General features: G+C 47.1%; 12 non-coding genes and 2 pseudogenes across 12 annotated transcripts; all 14 read right to left on the bottom strand.

Annotated features, from left to right (window-relative positions):
* Positions 1-30: 30 nt before the first annotated feature.
* On the bottom strand, positions 31-102 carry LOC142260323 (U2 spliceosomal RNA; annotated as a pseudogene).
* A 1117-nt stretch (positions 103-1219) lies between these two features.
* LOC142260292 (U2 spliceosomal RNA) lies at positions 1220-1418 on the bottom strand. Its single transcript, XR_012728601.1, has one exon. It is a non-coding gene; the product is annotated as a U2 spliceosomal RNA (small nuclear RNA).
* Positions 1419-1882: 464 nt separating this feature from the next.
* Positions 1883-1945, bottom strand: LOC142260333 (U2 spliceosomal RNA; annotated as a pseudogene).
* Positions 1946-3062: 1117 nt separating this feature from the next.
* On the bottom strand, positions 3063-3253 carry LOC142259999 (U2 spliceosomal RNA). Its single transcript, XR_012728337.1, has one exon. It is a non-coding gene; the product is annotated as a U2 spliceosomal RNA (small nuclear RNA).
* A 1117-nt stretch (positions 3254-4370) lies between these two features.
* LOC142260000 (U2 spliceosomal RNA) lies at positions 4371-4561 on the bottom strand. The gene has a single exon (XR_012728338.1). It is a non-coding gene; the product is annotated as a U2 spliceosomal RNA (small nuclear RNA).
* A 1117-nt stretch (positions 4562-5678) lies between these two features.
* Positions 5679-5869, bottom strand: LOC142260001 (U2 spliceosomal RNA). Its single transcript, XR_012728339.1, has one exon. It is a non-coding gene; the product is annotated as a U2 spliceosomal RNA (small nuclear RNA).
* A 1117-nt stretch (positions 5870-6986) lies between these two features.
* Positions 6987-7177, bottom strand: LOC142260003 (U2 spliceosomal RNA). Its single transcript, XR_012728341.1, has one exon. It is a non-coding gene; the product is annotated as a U2 spliceosomal RNA (small nuclear RNA).
* Positions 7178-8294: 1117 nt separating this feature from the next.
* LOC142260004 (U2 spliceosomal RNA) lies at positions 8295-8485 on the bottom strand. Its single transcript, XR_012728342.1, has one exon. It is a non-coding gene; the product is annotated as a U2 spliceosomal RNA (small nuclear RNA).
* A 1117-nt stretch (positions 8486-9602) lies between these two features.
* Positions 9603-9793, bottom strand: LOC142260005 (U2 spliceosomal RNA). Its single transcript, XR_012728343.1, has one exon. It is a non-coding gene; the product is annotated as a U2 spliceosomal RNA (small nuclear RNA).
* Positions 9794-10910: 1117 nt separating this feature from the next.
* LOC142260006 (U2 spliceosomal RNA) lies at positions 10911-11101 on the bottom strand. The gene has a single exon (XR_012728344.1). It is a non-coding gene; the product is annotated as a U2 spliceosomal RNA (small nuclear RNA).
* A 1117-nt stretch (positions 11102-12218) lies between these two features.
* Positions 12219-12409, bottom strand: LOC142260008 (U2 spliceosomal RNA). Its single transcript, XR_012728345.1, has one exon. It is a non-coding gene; the product is annotated as a U2 spliceosomal RNA (small nuclear RNA).
* A 1117-nt stretch (positions 12410-13526) lies between these two features.
* LOC142260009 (U2 spliceosomal RNA) lies at positions 13527-13717 on the bottom strand. The gene has a single exon (XR_012728346.1). It is a non-coding gene; the product is annotated as a U2 spliceosomal RNA (small nuclear RNA).
* Positions 13718-14834: 1117 nt separating this feature from the next.
* LOC142260010 (U2 spliceosomal RNA) lies at positions 14835-15025 on the bottom strand. Its single transcript, XR_012728347.1, has one exon. It is a non-coding gene; the product is annotated as a U2 spliceosomal RNA (small nuclear RNA).
* Positions 15026-16142: 1117 nt separating this feature from the next.
* LOC142260251 (U2 spliceosomal RNA) lies at positions 16143-16333 on the bottom strand. Its single transcript, XR_012728565.1, has one exon. It is a non-coding gene; the product is annotated as a U2 spliceosomal RNA (small nuclear RNA).
* Between the last annotated feature and the right edge of the window lie 783 nt (positions 16334-17116).

Genomic DNA, 17116 nt, shown 5'->3' on the forward strand with positions numbered 1-17116 from the left:
CCTTTTCCTTTGGCCTGTACCTGAGGAGACAAGAGCTGGAAAATCCTCCTCGGTGAAAAACAGATACTACACTTGATCTTAGCCAAAAGGCCGAGAAGCGATAACCAGAATTGGTTTGGGCCTCGAGTGGCACCCTGGCCTATGCCGGACACATCTTAGGGAGAGAGAGCGAGAGGGAGACAAACCCACGCCTACACAAGACATTTTGTCACCCAAGCCAACCCTTGAAAAGGCTGCTTTGCAGAGCAAAAACAAGAAGAATGGTGCGTTTTGCAGCCGCCGCCCACTGCAATGAATCTGAATAACTCCTCCTTTAGGGCGCAAGCAACTCCCCTCCCCCTTGCAGTCTTTCCAATTCACGATACAAAAAGACGGACAGGACAGGTTGCCTGACTTTCCGTCACTGCCACCCTTTGCCATCCTTACCCGTAGAAAGCCCTTTCATCATCCCCAAACCCTAATCTTTTCCCTTTCCTTCCCAGCCCCCAAACCCTGCCCTCTGTACCTTTCTCACCACCCGCTTCCCTTCTCCTGTCATCCCCCTACCACCCGGGAAAAAAAGAGATTGCCCCCTCCTTCCACTAGCCCACCCTCCCACCCAAAGAACAACTTCTTCTGCGCAGCTTGTTTTCTAGGCAGCAGCGCTATTGTGATGTCATCGGGGGGCATTGTGACAAGCCGCCAGTGTTCCGTCTCTTCATGTTGTGCACTGTTCAAACCGAAAATACATCAACAGGCAGGCTACAGAAAAGCTTACTAACAAAGGTTAGAGAGGGGCTTTCTCAGAGGGCTTTTTACAGTTTGTCTATTCCCAATTAGCCGGTTTAGTATACTTAATGAAAGTACTAATTCTTTCATAGGCCGCCCATTCTTAGTATTTGACGTTCAGGTAACAACAGGTAACTTTATTTGGAGTGGAAGCAGAGAGATAACACCAGATGCCAATTGTAGATCCTCTCACACCTGTGGTCACTGCAGCATCTGACTCCACTTTGTCCAAAAGGGATCTATTCCATTCAATTACACATGATCTAGATTAGACTGACAACAAGATACTGCACGGGACATAGCAGAGTTGGTGAAGTTGAGTGGTGATGAGTTTGCTATTTGGATGAATAAAGCAAGTAAAAAGTGTGTTAGATAAAAATTCATTTCAATTCGCTAATCGGGCTAATATGAATCAGGTGAATCGAGTTCTGCTTTTGGAAACTGGGTTAAGAAGGGCTGCACCGTTCCTGGAGGTACTGCAATACCAGGTCAATGCGTGGAGTGGACAGAGCAAGCTCTTTTTCCATCTCCCTGTTCTAAAAATCCATTTAATATATGGTCCCCAGATAGGGGACGTATCAGATATTAAACTGATAAGAACAGATTTTTTTGATTTAATGAAGCTTTCCAAAGCACCACAAAAAATGCATGACCGAAGTCACACCAAAAACAGTGCAAAGGCTAGGATTCGTGTGGACCCCACCGTGAGGAGAGGGTCCCCAAAAATCAACCCCGTCCCTCCGAGCCAGAAGGCCACAGCAAGGGTCAGGGATCTTCGGTGCTCCCCCAAGCCGAAGCCTGGTTGAGCCTTGTCGTTGCTCCCAGCGTCCACCCAGGCATCTTACCCAAGTGGAGTAGAGAGCTACTAGTTGTTGGTTTCGCAGCCGAAACTGCCCGGACCGTCAACCGGTGTTGGTTTCTCAGCCCAAGGCTAACCGGACCTCCAACCGGGTGTTGGTTTCTCAGCCGAAGCTGACCCAGACCTCCAACCGGGTGTTGGTTTCTCAGCCGAAGCTGACCCGGACCTCCAACCGGGTGTTAGTTTCTCAGCCCAAAGCTGACCAGACCTCCGACCGGGATTATAAAAATTTCCCTTCCTAGCCAGAAGGCCGGGATAGGGTAATATGCTCAAAAAAGTATACTACACTTGATCTTAGCCAAAAGGCCGAGAAGCGATAACCAGAATTGGTTTGGGCCTCGAGTGGCACCCTGGCCTATGCCGAACACATCTTAGGGAGAGAGAGCGAGAGGGAGACAAACCCACGCCTACACAAGACATTTTGTCACCCAAGCCAACCCTTGAAAAGGCTGCTTTGCAGAGCAAAAACAAGAAGAATGGTGCGTTTTGCAGCCGCCGCCCACTGCAATGAATCTGAATAACTCCTCCTTTAGGGCGCAAGCAACTCCCCTCCCCCTTGCAGTCTTTCCAATTCACGATACAAAAAGACGGACAGGACAGGTTGCCTGACTTTCCGTCACTGCCACCCTTTGCCATCCTTACCCGTAGAAAGCCCTTTCATCATCCCCAAACCCTAATCTTTTCCCTTTCCTTCCCAGCCCCCAAACCCTGCCCTCTGTACCTTTCTCACCACCCGCTTCCCTTCTCCTGTCATCCCCCTACCACCCGGGAAAAAAAGAGATTGCCCCCTCCTTCCACTAGCCCACCCTCCCACCCAAAGAACAACTTCTTCTGCGCAGCTTGTTTTCTAGGCAGCAGCGCTATTGTGATGTCATCGGGGGGCATTGTGACAAGCCGCCAGTGTTCCGTCTCTTCATGTTGTGCACTGTTCAAACCGAAAATACATCAACAGGCAGGCTACAGAAAAGCTTACTAACAAAGGTTAGAGAGGGGCTTTCTCAGAGGGCTTTTTACAGTTTGTCTATTCCCAATTAGCCGGTTTAGTATACTTAATGAAAGTACTAATTCTTTCATAGGCCGCCCATTCTTAGTATTTGACGTTCAGGTAACAACAGGTAACTTTATTTGGAGTGGAAGCAGAGAGATAACACCAGATGCCAATTGTAGATCCTCTCACACCTGTGGTCACTGCAGCATCTGACTCCACTTTGTCCAAAAGGGATCTATTCCATTCAATTACACATGATCTAGATTAGACTGACAACAAGATACTGCACGGGACATAGCAGAGTTGGTGAAGTTGAGTGGTGATGAGTTTGCTATTTGGATGAATAAAGCAAGTAAAAAGTGTGTTAGATAAAAATTCATTTCAATTCGCTAATCGGGCTAATATGAATCAGGTGAATCGAGTTCTGCTTTTGGAAACTGGGTTAAGAAGGGGTGCACCGTTCCTGGAGGTACTGCAATACCAGGTCAATGCGTGGAGTGGACAGAGCAAGCTCTTTTTCCATCTCCCTGTTCTAAAAATCCATTTAATATATGGTCCCCAGATAGGGGACGTATCAGATATTAAACTGATAAGAACAGATACTACACTTGATCTTAGCCAAAAGGCCGAGAAGCGATAACCAGAATTGGTTTGGGCCTCGAGTGGCACCCTGGCCTATGCCGGACACATCTTAGGGAGAGAGAGCGAGAGGGAGACAAACCCACGCCTACACAAGACATTTTGTCACCCAAGCCAACCCTTGAAAAGGCTGCTTTGCAGAGCAAAAACAAGAAGAATGGTGCGTTTTGCAGCCGCCGCCCACTGCAATGAATCTGAATAACTCCTCCTTTAGGGCGCAAGCAACTCCCCTCCCCCTTGCAGTCTTTCCAATTCACGATACAAAAAGACGGACAGGACAGGTTGCCTGACTTTCCGTCACTGCCACCCTTTGCCATCCTTACCCGTAGAAAGCCCTTTCATCATCCCCAAACCCTAATCTTTTCCCTTTCCTTCCCAGCCCCCAAACCCTGCCCTCTGTACCTTTCTCACCACCCGCTTCCCTTCTCCTGTCATCCCCCTACCACCCGGGAAAAAAAGAGATTGCCCCCTCCTTCCACTAGCCCACCCTCCCACCCAAAGAACAACTTCTTCTGCGCAGCTTGTTTTCTAGGCAGCAGCGCTATTGTGATGTCATCGGGGGGCATTGTGACAAGCCGCCAGTGTTCCGTCTCTTCATGTTGTGCACTGTTCAAACCGAAAATACATCAACAGGCAGGCTACAGAAAAGCTTACTAACAAAGGTTAGAGAGGGGCTTTCTCAGAGGGCTTTTTACAGTTTGTCTATTCCCAATTAGCCGGTTTAGTATACTTAATGAAAGTACTAATTCTTTCATAGGCCGCCCATTCTTAGTATTTGACGTTCAGGTAACAACAGGTAACTTTATTTGGAGTGGAAGCAGAGAGATAACACCAGATGCCAATTGTAGATCCTCTCACACCTGTGGTCACTGCAGCATCTGACTCCACTTTGTCCAAAAGGGATCTATTCCATTCAATTACACATGATCTAGATTAGACTGACAACAAGATACTGCACGGGACATAGCAGAGTTGGTGAAGTTGAGTGGTGATGAGTTTGCTATTTGGATGAATAAAGCAAGTAAAAAGTGTGTTAGATAAAAATTCATTTCAATTCGCTAATCGGGCTAATATGAATCAGGTGAATCGAGTTCTGCTTTTGGAAACTGGGTTAAGAAGGGGTGCACCGTTCCTGGAGGTACTGCAATACCAGGTCAATGCGTGGAGTGGACAGAGCAAGCTCTTTTTCCATCTCCCTGTTCTAAAAATCCATTTAATATATGGTCCCCAGATAGGGGACGTATCAGATATTAAACTGATAAGAACAGATACTACACTTGATCTTAGCCAAAAGGCCGAGAAGCGATAACCAGAATTGGTTTGGGCCTCGAGTGGCACCCTGGCCTATGCCGGACACATCTTAGGGAGAGAGAGCGAGAGGGAGACAAACCCACGCCTACACAAGACATTTTGTCACCCAAGCCAACCCTTGAAAAGGCTGCTTTGCAGAGCAAAAACAAGAAGAATGGTGCGTTTTGCAGCCGCCGCCCACTGCAATGAATCTGAATAACTCCTCCTTTAGGGCGCAAGCAACTCCCCTCCCCCTTGCAGTCTTTCCAATTCACGATACAAAAAGACGGACAGGACAGGTTGCCTGACTTTCCGTCACTGCCACCCTTTGCCATCCTTACCCGTAGAAAGCCCTTTCATCATCCCCAAACCCTAATCTTTTCCCTTTCCTTCCCAGCCCCCAAACCCTGCCCTCTGTACCTTTCTCACCACCCGCTTCCCTTCTCCTGTCATCCCCCTACCACCCGGGAAAAAAAGAGATTGCCCCCTCCTTCCGCTAGCCCACCCTCCCACCCAAAGAACAACTTCTTCTGCGCAGCTTGTTTTCTAGGCAGCAGCGCTATTGTGATGTCATCGGGGGGCATTGTGACAAGCCGCCAGTGTTCCGTCTCTTCATGTTGTGCACTGTTCAAACCGAAAATACATCAACAGGCAGGCTACAGAAAAGCTTACTAACAAAGGTTAGAGAGGGGCTTTCTCAGAGGGCTTTTTACAGTTTGTCTATTCCCAATTAGCCGGTTTAGTATACTTAATGAAAGTACTAATTCTTTCATAGGCCGCCCATTCTTAGTATTTGACGTTCAGGTAACAACAGGTAACTTTATTTGGAGTGGAAGCAGAGAGATAACACCAGATGCCAATTGTAGATCCTCTCACACCTGTGGTCACTGCAGCATCTGACTCCACTTTGTCCAAAAGGGATCTATTCCATTCAATTACACATGATCTAGATTAGACTGACAACAAGATACTGCACGGGACATAGCAGAGTTGGTGAAGTTGAGTGGTGATGAGTTTGCTATTTGGATGAATAAAGCAAGTAAAAAGTGTGTTAGATAAAAATTCATTTCAATTCGCTAATCGGGCTAATATGAATCAGGTGAATCGAGTTCTGCTTTTGGAAACTGGGTTAAGAAGGGGTGCACCGTTCCTGGAGGTACTGCAATACCAGGTCAATGCGTGGAGTGGACAGAGCAAGCTCTTTTTCCATCTCCCTGTTCTAAAAATCCATTTAATATATGGTCCCCAGATAGGGGACGTATCAGATATTAAACTGATAAGAACAGATACTACACTTGATCTTAGCCAAAAGGCCGAGAAGCGATAATCAGAATTGGTTTGGGCCTCGAGTGGCACCCTGGCCTATGCCGGACACATCTTAGGGAGAGAGAGCGAGAGGGAGACAAACCCACGCCTACACAAGACATTTTGTCACCCAAGCCAACCCTTGAAAAGGCTGCTTTGCAGAGCAAAAACAAGAAGAATGGTGCGTTTTGCAGCCGCCGCCCACTGCAATGAATCTGAATAACTCCTCCTTTAGGGCGCAAGCAACTCCCCTCCCCCTTGCAGTCTTTCCAATTCACGATACAAAAAGACGGACAGGACAGGTTGCCTGACTTTCCGTCACTGCCACCCTTTGCCATCCTTACCCGTAGAAAGCCCTTTCATCATCCCCAAACCCTAATCTTTTCCCTTTCCTTCCCAGCCCCCAAACCCTGCCCTCTGTACCTTTCTCACCACCCGCTTCCCTTCTCCTGTCATCCCCCTACCACCCGGGAAAAAAAGAGATTGCCCCCTCCTTCCACTAGCCCACCCTCCCACCCAAAGAACAACTTCTTCTGCGCAGCTTGTTTTCTAGGCAGCAGCGCTATTGTGATGTCATCGGGGGGCATTGTGACAAGCCGCCAGTGTTCCGTCTCTTCATGTTGTGCACTGTTCAAACCGAAAATACATCAACAGGCAGGCTACAGAAAAGCTTACTAACAAAGGTTAGAGAGGGGCTTTCTCAGAGGGCTTTTTACAGTTTGTCTATTCCCAATTAGCCGGTTTAGTATACTTAATGAAAGTACTAATTCTTTCATAGGCCGCCCATTCTTAGTATTTGACGTTCAGGTAACAACAGGTAACTTTATTTGGAGTGGAAGCAGAGAGATAACACCAGATGCCAATTGTAGATCCTCTCACACCTGTGGTCACTGCAGCATCTGACTCCACTTTGTCCAAAAGGGATCTATTCCATTCAATTACACATGATCTAGATTAGACTGACAACAAGATACTGCACGGGACATAGCAGAGTTGGTGAAGTTGAGTGGTGATGAGTTTGCTATTTGGATGAATAAAGCAAGTAAAAAGTGTGTTAGATAAAAATTCATTTCAATTCGCTAATCGGGCTAATATGAATCAGGTGAATCGAGTTCTGCTTTTGGAAACTGGGTTAAGAAGGGGTGCACCGTTCCTGGAGGTACTGCAATACCAGGTCAATGCGTGGAGTGGACAGAGCAAGCTCTTTTTCCATCTCCCTGTTCTAAAAATCCATTTAATATATGGTCCCCAGATAGGGGACGTATCAGATATTAAACTGATAAGAACAGATACTACACTTGATCTTAGCCAAAAGGCCGAGAAGCGATAACCAGAATTGGTTTGGGCCTCGAGTGGCACCCTGGCCTATGCCGGACACATCTTAGGGAGAGAGAGCGAGAGGGAGACAAACCCACGCCTACACAAGACATTTTGTCACCCAAGCCAACCCTTGAAAAGGCTGCTTTGCAGAGCAAAAACAAGAAGAATGGTGCGTTTTGCAGCCGCCGCCCACTGCAATGAATCTGAATAACTCCTCCTTTAGGGCGCAAGCAACTCCCCTCCCCCTTGCAGTCTTTCCAATTCACGATACAAAAAGACGGACAGGACAGGTTGCCTGACTTTCCGTCACTGCCACCCTTTGCCATCCTTACCCGTAGAAAGCCCTTTCATCATCCCCAAACCCTAATCTTTTCCCTTTCCTTCCCAGCCCCCAAACCCTGCCCTCTGTACCTTTCTCACCACCCGCTTCCCTTCTCCTGTCATCCCCCTACCACCCGGGAAAAAAAGAGATTGCCCCCTCCTTCCACTAGCCCACCCTCCCACCCAAAGAACAACTTCTTCTGCGCAGCTTGTTTTCTAGGCAGCAGCGCTATTGTGATGTCATCGGGGGGCATTGTGACAAGCCGCCAGTGTTCCGTCTCTTCATGTTGTGCACTGTTCAAACCGAAAATACATCAACAGGCAGGCTACAGAAAAGCTTACTAACAAAGGTTAGAGAGGGGCTTTCTCAGAGGGCTTTTTACAGTTTGTCTATTCCCAATTAGCCGGTTTAGTATACTTAATGAAAGTACTAATTCTTTCATAGGCCGCCCATTCTTAGTATTTGACGTTCAGGTAACAACAGGTAACTTTATTTGGAGTGGAAGCAGAGAGATAACACCAGATGCCAATTGTAGATCCTCTCACACCTGTGGTCACTGCAGCATCTGACTCCACTTTGTCCAAAAGGGATCTATTCCATTCAATTACACATGATCTAGATTAGACTGACAACAAGATACTGCACGGGACATAGCAGAGTTGGTGAAGTTGAGTGGTGATGAGTTTGCTATTTGGATGAATAAAGCAAGTAAAAAGTGTGTTAGATAAAAATTCATTTCAATTCGCTAATCGGGCTAATATGAATCAGGTGAATCGAGTTCTGCTTTTGGAAACTGGGTTAAGAAGGGGTGCACCGTTCCTGGAGGTACTGCAATACCAGGTCAATGCGTGGAGTGGACAGAGCAAGCTCTTTTTCCATCTCCCTGTTCTAAAAATCCATTTAATATATGGTCCCCAGATAGGGGACGTATCAGATATTAAACTGATAAGAACAGATACTACACTTGATCTTAGCCAAAAGGCCGAGAAGCGATAACCAGAATTGGTTTGGGCCTCGAGTGGCACCCTGGCCTATGCCGGACACATCTTAGGGAGCGAGAGCGAGAGGGAGACAAACCCACGCCTACACAAGACATTTTGTCACCCAAGCCAACCCTTGAAAAGGCTGCTTTGCAGAGCAAAAACAAGAAGAATGGTGCGTTTTGCAGCCGCCGCCCACTGCAATGAATCTGAAAAACTCCTCCTTTAGGGCGCAAGCAACTCCCCTCCCCCTTGCAGTCTTTCCAATTCACGATACAAAAAGACGGACAGGACAGGTTGCCTGACTTTCCGTCACTGCCACCCTTTGCCATCCTTACCCGTAGAAAGCCCTTTCATCATCCCCAAACCCTAATCTTTTCCCTTTCCTTCCCAGCCCCCAAACCCTGCCCTCTGTACCTTTCTCACCACCCGCTTCCCTTCTCCTGTCATCCCCCTACCACCCGGGAAAAAAAGAGATTGCCCCCTCCTTCCACTAGCCCACCCTCCCACCCAAAGAACAACTTCTTCTGCGCAGCTTGTTTTCTAGGCAGCAGCGCTATTGTGATGTCATCGGGGGGCATTGTGACAAGCCGCCAGTGTTCCGTCTCTTCATGTTGTGCACTGTTCAAACCGAAAATACATCAACAGGCAGGCTACAGAAAAGCTTACTAACAAAGGTTAGAGAGGGGCTTTCTCAGAGGGCTTTTTACAGTTTGTCTATTCCCAATTAGCCGGTTTAGTATACTTAATGAAAGTACTAATTCTTTCATAGGCCGCCCATTCTTAGTATTTGACGTTCAGGTAACAACAGGTAACTTTATTTGGAGTGGAAGCAGAGAGATAACACCAGATGCCAATTGTAGATCCTCTCACACCTGTGGTCACTGCAGCATCTGACTCCACTTTGTCCAAAAGGGATCTATTCCATTCAATTACACATGATCTAGATTAGACTGACAACAAGATACTGCACGGGACATAGCAGAGTTGGTGAAGTTGAGTGGTGATGAGTTTGCTATTTGGATGAATAAAGCAAGTAAAAAGTGTGTTAGATAAAAATTCATTTCAATTCGCTAATCGGGCTAATATGAATCAGGTGAATCGAGTTCTGCTTTTGGAAACTGGGTTAAGAAGGGGTGCACCGTTCCTGGAGGTACTGCAATACCAGGTCAATGCGTGGAGTGGACAGAGCAAGCTCTTTTTCCATCTCCCTGTTCTAAAAATCCATTTAATATATGGTCCCCAGATAGGGGACGTATCAGATATTAAACTGATAAGAACAGATACTACACTTGATCTTAGCCAAAAGGCCGAGAAGCGATAACCAGAATTGGTTTGGGCCTCGAGTGGCACCCTGGCCTATGCCGGACACATCTTAGGGAGAGAGAGCGAGAGGGAGACAAACCCACGCCTACACAAGACATTTTGTCACCCAAGCCAACCCTTGAAAAGGCTGCTTTGCAGAGCAAAAACAAGAAGAATGGTGCGTTTTGCAGCCGCCGCCCACTGCAATGAATCTGAATAACTCCTCCTTTAGGGCGCAAGCAACTCCCCTCCCCCTTGCAGTCTTTCCAATTCACGATACAAAAAGACGGACAGGACAGGTTGCCTGACTTTCCGTCACTGCCACCCTTTGCCATCCTTACCCGTAGAAAGCCCTTTCATCATCCCCAAACCCTAATCTTTTCCCTTTCCTTCCCAGCCCCCAAACCCTGCCCTCTGTACCTTTCTCACCACCCGCTTCCCTTCTCCTGTCATCCCCCTACCACCCGGGAAAAAAAGAGATTGCCCCCTCCTTCCACTAGCCCACCCTCCCACCCAAAGAACAACTTCTTCTGCGCAGCTTGTTTTCTAGGCAGCAGCGCTATTGTGATGTCATCGGGGGGCATTGTGACAAGCCGCCAGTGTTCCGTCTCTTCATGTTGTGCACTGTTCAAACCGAAAATACATCAACAGGCAGGCTACAGAAAAGCTTACTAACAAAGGTTAGAGAGGGGCTTTCTCAGAGGGCTTTTTACAGTTTGTCTATTCCCAATTAGCCGGTTTAGTATACTTAATGAAAGTACTAATTCTTTCATAGGCCGCCCATTCTTAGTATTTGACGTTCAGGTAACAACAGGTAACTTTATTTGGAGTGGAAGCAGAGAGATAACACCAGATGCCAATTGTAGATCCTCTCACACCTGTGGTCACTGCAGCATCTGACTCCACTTTGTCCAAAAGGGATCTATTCCATTCAATTACACATGATCTAGATTAGACTGACAACAAGATACTGCACGGGACATAGCAGAGTTGGTGAAGTTGAGTGGTGATGAGTTTGCTATTTGGATGAATAAAGCAAGTAAAAAGTGTGTTAGATAAAAATTCATTTCAATTCGCTAATCGGGCTAATATGAATCAGGTGAATCGAGTTCTGCTTTTGGAAACTGGGTTAAGAAGGGGTGCACCGTTCCTGGAGGTACTGCAATACCAGGTCAATGCGTGGAGTGGACAGAGCAAGCTCTTTTTCCATCTCCCTGTTCTAAAAATCCATTTAATATATGGTCCCCAGATAGGGGACGTATCAGATATTAAACTGATAAGAACAGATACTACACTTGATCTTAGCCAAAAGGCCGAGAAGCGATAACCAGAATTGGTTTGGGCCTCGAGTGGCACCCTGGCCTATGCCGGACACATCTTAGGGAGAGAGAGCGAGAGGGAGACAAACCCACGCCTACACAAGACATTTTGTCACCCAAGCCAACCCTTGAAAAGGCTGCTTTGCAGAGCAAAAACAAGAAGAATGGTGCGTTTTGCAGCCGCCGCCCACTGCAATGAATCTGAATAACTCCTCCTTTAGGGCGCAAGCAACTCCCCTCCCCCTTGCAGTCTTTCCAATTCACGATACAAAAAGACGGACAGGACAGGTTGCCTGACTTTCCGTCACTGCCACCCTTTGCCATCCTTACCCGTAGAAAGCCCTTTCATCATCCCCAAACCCTAATCTTTTCCCTTTCCTTCCCAGCCCCCAAACCCTGCCCTCTGTACCTTTCTCACCACCCGCTTCCCTTCTCCTGTCATCCCCCTACCACCCGGGAAAAAAAGAGATTGCCCCCTCCTTCCACTAGCCCACCCTCCCACCCAAAGAACAACTTCTTCTGCGCAGCTTGTTTTCTAGGCAGCAGCGCTATTGTGATGTCATCGGGGGGCATTGTGACAAGCCGCCAGTGTTCCGTCTCTTCATGTTGTGCACTGTTCAAACCGAAAATACATCAACAGGCAGGCTACAGAAAAGCTTACTAACAAAGGTTAGAGAGGGGCTTTCTCAGAGGGCTTTTTACAGTTTGTCTATTCCCAATTAGCCGGTTTAGTATACTTAATGAAAGTACTAATTCTTTCATAGGCCGCCCATTCTTAGTATTTGACGTTCAGGTAACAACAGGTAACTTTATTTGGAGTGGAAGCAGAGAGATAACACCAGATGCCAATTGTAGATCCTCTCACACCTGTGGTCACTGCAGCATCTGACTCCACTTTGTCCAAAAGGGATCTATTCCATTCAATTACACATGATCTAGATTAGACTGACAACAAGATACTGCACGGGACATAGCAGAGTTGGTGAAGTTGAGTGGTGATGAGTTTGCTATTTGGATGAATAAAGCAAGTAAAAAGTGTGTTAGATAAAAATTCATTTCAATTCGCTAATCGGGCTAATATGAATCAGGTGAATCGAGTTCTGCTTTTGGAAACTGGGTTAAGAAGGGGTGCACCGTTCCTGGAGGTACTGCAATACCAGGTCAATGCGTGGAGTGGACAGAGCAAGCTCTTTTTCCATCTCCCTGTTCTAAAAATCCATTTAATATATGGTCCCCAGATAGGGGACGTATCAGATATTAAACTGATAAGAACAGATACTACACTTGATCTTAGCCAAAAGGCCGAGAAGCGATAACCAGAATTGGTTTGGGCCTCGAGTGGCACCCTGGCCTATGCCGGACACATCTTAGGGAGAGAGAGCGAGAGGGAGACAAACCCACGCCTACACAAGACATTTTGTCACCCAAGCCAACCCTTGAAAAGGCTGCTTTGCAGAGCAAAAACAAGAAGAATGGTGCGTTTTGCAGCCGCCGCCCACTGCAATGAATCTGAAAAACTCCTCCTTTAGGGCGCAAGCAACTCCCCTCCCCCTTGCAGTCTTTCCAATTCACGATACAAAAAGACGGACAGGACAGGTTGCCTGACTTTCCGTCACTGCCACCCTTTGCCATCCTTACCCGTAGAAAGCCCTTTCATCATCCCCAAACCCTAATCTTTTCCCTTTCCTTCCCAGCCCCCAAACCCTGCCCTCTGTACCTTTCTCACCACCCGCTTCCCTTCTCCTGTCATCCCCCTACCACCCGGGAAAAAAAGAGATTGCCCCCTCCTTCCACTAGCCCACCCTCCCACCCAAAGAACAACTTCTTCTGCGCAGCTTGTTTTCTAGGCAGCAGCGCTATTGTGATGTCATCGGGGGGCATTGTGACAAGCCGCCAGTGTTCCGTCTCTTCATGTTGTGCACTGTTCAAACCGAAAATACATCAACAGGCAGGCTACAGAAAAGCTTACTAACAAAGGTTAGAGAGGGGCTTTCTCAGAGGGCTTTTTACAGTTTGTCTATTCCCAATTAGCCGGTTTAGTATACTTAATGAAAGTACTAATTCTTTCATAGGCCGCCCATTCTTAGTATTTGACGTTCAGGTAACAACAGGTAACTTTATTTGGAGTGGAAGCAGAGAGATAACACCAGATGCCAATTGTAGATCCTCTCACACCTGTGGTCACTGCAGCATCTGACTCCACTTTGTCCAAAAGGGATCTATTCCATTCAATTACACATGATCTAGATTAGACTGACAACAAGATACTGCACGGGACATAGCAGAGTTGGTGAAGTTGAGTGGTGATGAGTTTGCTATTTGGATGAATAAAGCAAGTAAAAAGTGTGTTAGATAAAAATTCATTTCAATTCGCTAATCGGGCTAATATGAATCAGGTGAATCGAGTTCTGCTTTTGGAAACTGGGTTAAGAAGGGGTGCACCGTTCCTGGAGGTACTGCAATACCAGGTCAATGCGTGGAGTGGACAGAGCAAGCTCTTTTTCCATCTCCCTGTTCTAAAAATCCATTTAATATATGGTCCCCAGATAGGGGACGTATCAGATATTAAACTGATAAGAACAGATACTACACTTGATCTTAGCCAAAAGGCCGAGAAGCGATAACCAGAATTGGTTTGGGCCTCGAGTGGCACCCTGGCCTATGCCGGACACATCTTAGGGAGAGAGAGCGAGAGGGAGACAAACCCACGCCTACACAAGACATTTTGTCACCCAAGCCAACCCTTGAAAAGGCTGCTTTGCAGAGCAAAAACAAGAAGAATGGTGCGTTTTGCAGCCGCCGCCCACTGCAATGAATCTGAATAACTCCTCCTTTAGGGCGCAAGCAACTCCCCTCCCCCTTGCAGTCTTTCCAATTCACGATACAAAAAGACGGACAGGACAGGTTGCCTGACTTTCCGTCACTGCCACCCTTTGCCATCCTTACCCGTAGAAAGCCCTTTCATCATCCCCAAACCCTAATCTTTTCCCTTTCCTTCCCAGCCCCCAAACCCTGCCCTCTGTACCTTTCTCACCACCCGCTTCCCTTCTCCTGTCATCCCCCTACCACCCGGGAAAAAAAGAGATTGCCCCCTCCTTCCACTAGCCCACCCTCCCACCCAAAGAACAACTTCTTCTGCGCAGCTTGTTTTCTAGGCAGCAGCGCTATTGTGATGTCATCGGGGGGCATTGTGACAAGCCGCCAGTGTTCCGTCTCTTCATGTTGTGCACTGTTCAAACCGAAAATACATCAACAGGCAGGCTACAGAAAAGCTTACTAACAAAGGTTAGAGAGGGGCTTTCTCAGAGGGCTTTTTACAGTTTGTCTATTCCCAATTAGCCGGTTTAGTATACTTAATGAAAGTACTAATTCTTTCATAGGCCGCCCATTCTTAGTATTTGACGTTCAGGTAACAACAGGTAACTTTATTTGGAGTGGAAGCAGAGAGATAACACCAGATGCCAATTGTAGATCCTCTCACACCTGTGGTCACTGCAGCATCTGACTCCACTTTGTCCAAAAGGGATCTATTCCATTCAATTACACATGATCTAGATTAGACTGACAACAAGATACTGCACGGGACATAGCAGAGTTGGTGAAGTTGAGTGGTGATGAGTTTGCTATTTGGATGAATAAAGCAAGTAAAAAGTGTGTTAGATAAAAATTCATTTCAATTCGCTAATCGGGCTAATATGAATCAGGTGAATCGAGTTCTGCTTTTGGAAACTGGGTTAAGAAGGGGTGCACCGTTCCTGGAGGTACTGCAATACCAGGTCAATGCGTGGAGTGGACAGAGCAAGCTCTTTTTCCATCTCCCTGTTCTAAAAATCCATTTAATATATGGTCCCCAGATAGGGGACGTATCAGATATTAAACTGATAAGAACAGATACTACACTTGATCTTAGCCAAAAGGCCGAGAAGCGATAACCAGAATTGGTTTGGGCCTCGAGTGGCACCCTGGCCTATGCCGGACACATCTTAGGGAGAGAGAGCGAGAGGGAGACAAACCCACGCCTACACAAGACATTTTGTCACCCAAGCCAACCCTTGAAAAGGCTGCTTTGCAGAGCAAAAACAAGAAGAATGGTGCGTTTTGCAGCCGCCGCCCACTGCAATGAATCTGAATAACTCCTCCTTTAGGGCGCAAGCAACTCCCCTCCCCCTTGCAGTCTTTCCAATTCACGATACAAAAAGACGGACAGGACAGGTTGCCTGACTTTCCGTCACTGCCACCCTTTGCCATCCTTACCCGTAGAAAGCCCTTTCATCATCCCCAAACCCTAATCTTTTCCCTTTCCTTCCCAGCCCCCAAACCCTGCCCTCTGTACCTTTCTCACCACCCGCTTCCCTTCTCCTGTCATCCCCCTACCACCCGGGAAAAAAAGAGATTGCCCCCTCCTTCCACTAGCCCACCCTCCCACCCAAAGAACAACTTCTTCTGCGCAGCTTGTTTTCTAGGCAGCAGCGCTATTGTGATGTCATCGGGGGGCATTGTGACAAGCCGCCAGTGTTCCGTCTCTTCATGTTGTGCACTGTTCAAACCGAAAATACATCAACAGGCAGGCTACAGAAAAGCTTACTAACAAAGGTTAGAGAGGGGCTTTCTCAGAGGGCTTTTTACAGTTTGTCTATTCCCAATTAGCCGGTTTAGTATACTTAATGAAAGTACTAATTCTTTCATAGGCCGCCCATTCTTAGTATTTGACGTTCAGGTAACAACAGGTAACTTTATTTGGAGTGGAAGCAGAGAGATAACACCAGATGCCAATTGTAGATCCTCTCACACCTGTGGTCACTGCAGCATCTGACTCCACTTTGTCCAAAAGGGATCTATTCCATTCAATTACACATGATCTAGATTAGACTGACAACAAGATACTGCACGGGACATAGCAGAGTTGGTGAAGTTGAGTGGTGATGAGTTTGCTATTTGGATGAATAAAGCAAGTAAAAAGTGTGTTAGATAAAAATTCATTTCAATTCGCTAATCGGGCTAATATGAATCAGGTGAATCGAGTTCTGCTTTTGGAAACTGGGTTAAGAAGGGGTGCACCGTTCCTGGAGGTACTGCAATACCAGGTCAATGCGTGGAGTGGACAGAGCAAGCTCTTTTTCCATCTCCCTGTTCTAAAAATCCATTTAATGTATGGTCCCCAGATAGGGGACGTATCAGATATTAAACTGATAAGAACAGATACTACACTTGATCTTAGCCAAAAGGCCGAGAAGCGATAACCAGAATTGGTTTGGGCCTCGAGTGGCACCCTGGCCTATGCCGGACACATCTTAGGGAGAGAGAGCGAGAGGGAGACAAACCCACGCCTACACAAGACATTTTGTCACCCAAGCCAACCCTTGAAAAGGCTGCTTTGCAGAGCAAAAACAAGAAGAATGGTGCGTTTTGCAGCCGCCGCCCACTGCAATGAATCTGAATAACTCCTCCTTTAGGGCGCAAGCAACTCCCCTCCCCCTTGCAGTCTTTCCAATTCACGATACAAAAAGACGGACAGGACAGGTTGCCTGACTTTCCGTCACTGCCACCCTTTGCCATCCTTACCCGTAGAAAGCCCTTTCATCATCCCCAAACCCTAATCTTTTCCCTTTCCTTCCCAGCCCCCAAACCCTGCCCTCTGTACCTTTCTCACCACCCGCTTCCCTTCTCCTGTCATCCCCCTACCACCCGGGAAAAAAAGAGATTGCGCCCTCCTTCCACTAGCCCACCCTCCCACCCAAAGAACAACTTCTTCTGCGCAGCTTGTTTTCTAGGCAGCAGCGCTATTGTGATGTCATCGGGGGGCATTGTGACAAGCCGCCAGTGTTCCGTCTCTTCATGTTGTGCACTGTTCAAACCGAAAATACATCAACAGGCAGGCTACAGAAAAGCTTACTATCAAAGGTTAGAGGGGGGCTTTCTCAGAGGGCTTTTTACAGTTTGTCTATTCCCAATTAGCCGGTTTAGTATACTTAATGAAAGTACTAATTCTTTCATAGGCCGCCCATTCTTAGTATTTGATGT

The sequence above is a fragment of the Anomaloglossus baeobatrachus genome (assembly GCF_048569485.1).
Source record: "Anomaloglossus baeobatrachus isolate aAnoBae1 chromosome 9 unlocalized genomic scaffold, aAnoBae1.hap1 SUPER_9_unloc_5, whole genome shotgun sequence".
Lineage (NCBI taxonomy): Eukaryota > Metazoa > Chordata > Amphibia > Anura > Aromobatidae > Anomaloglossus > Anomaloglossus baeobatrachus.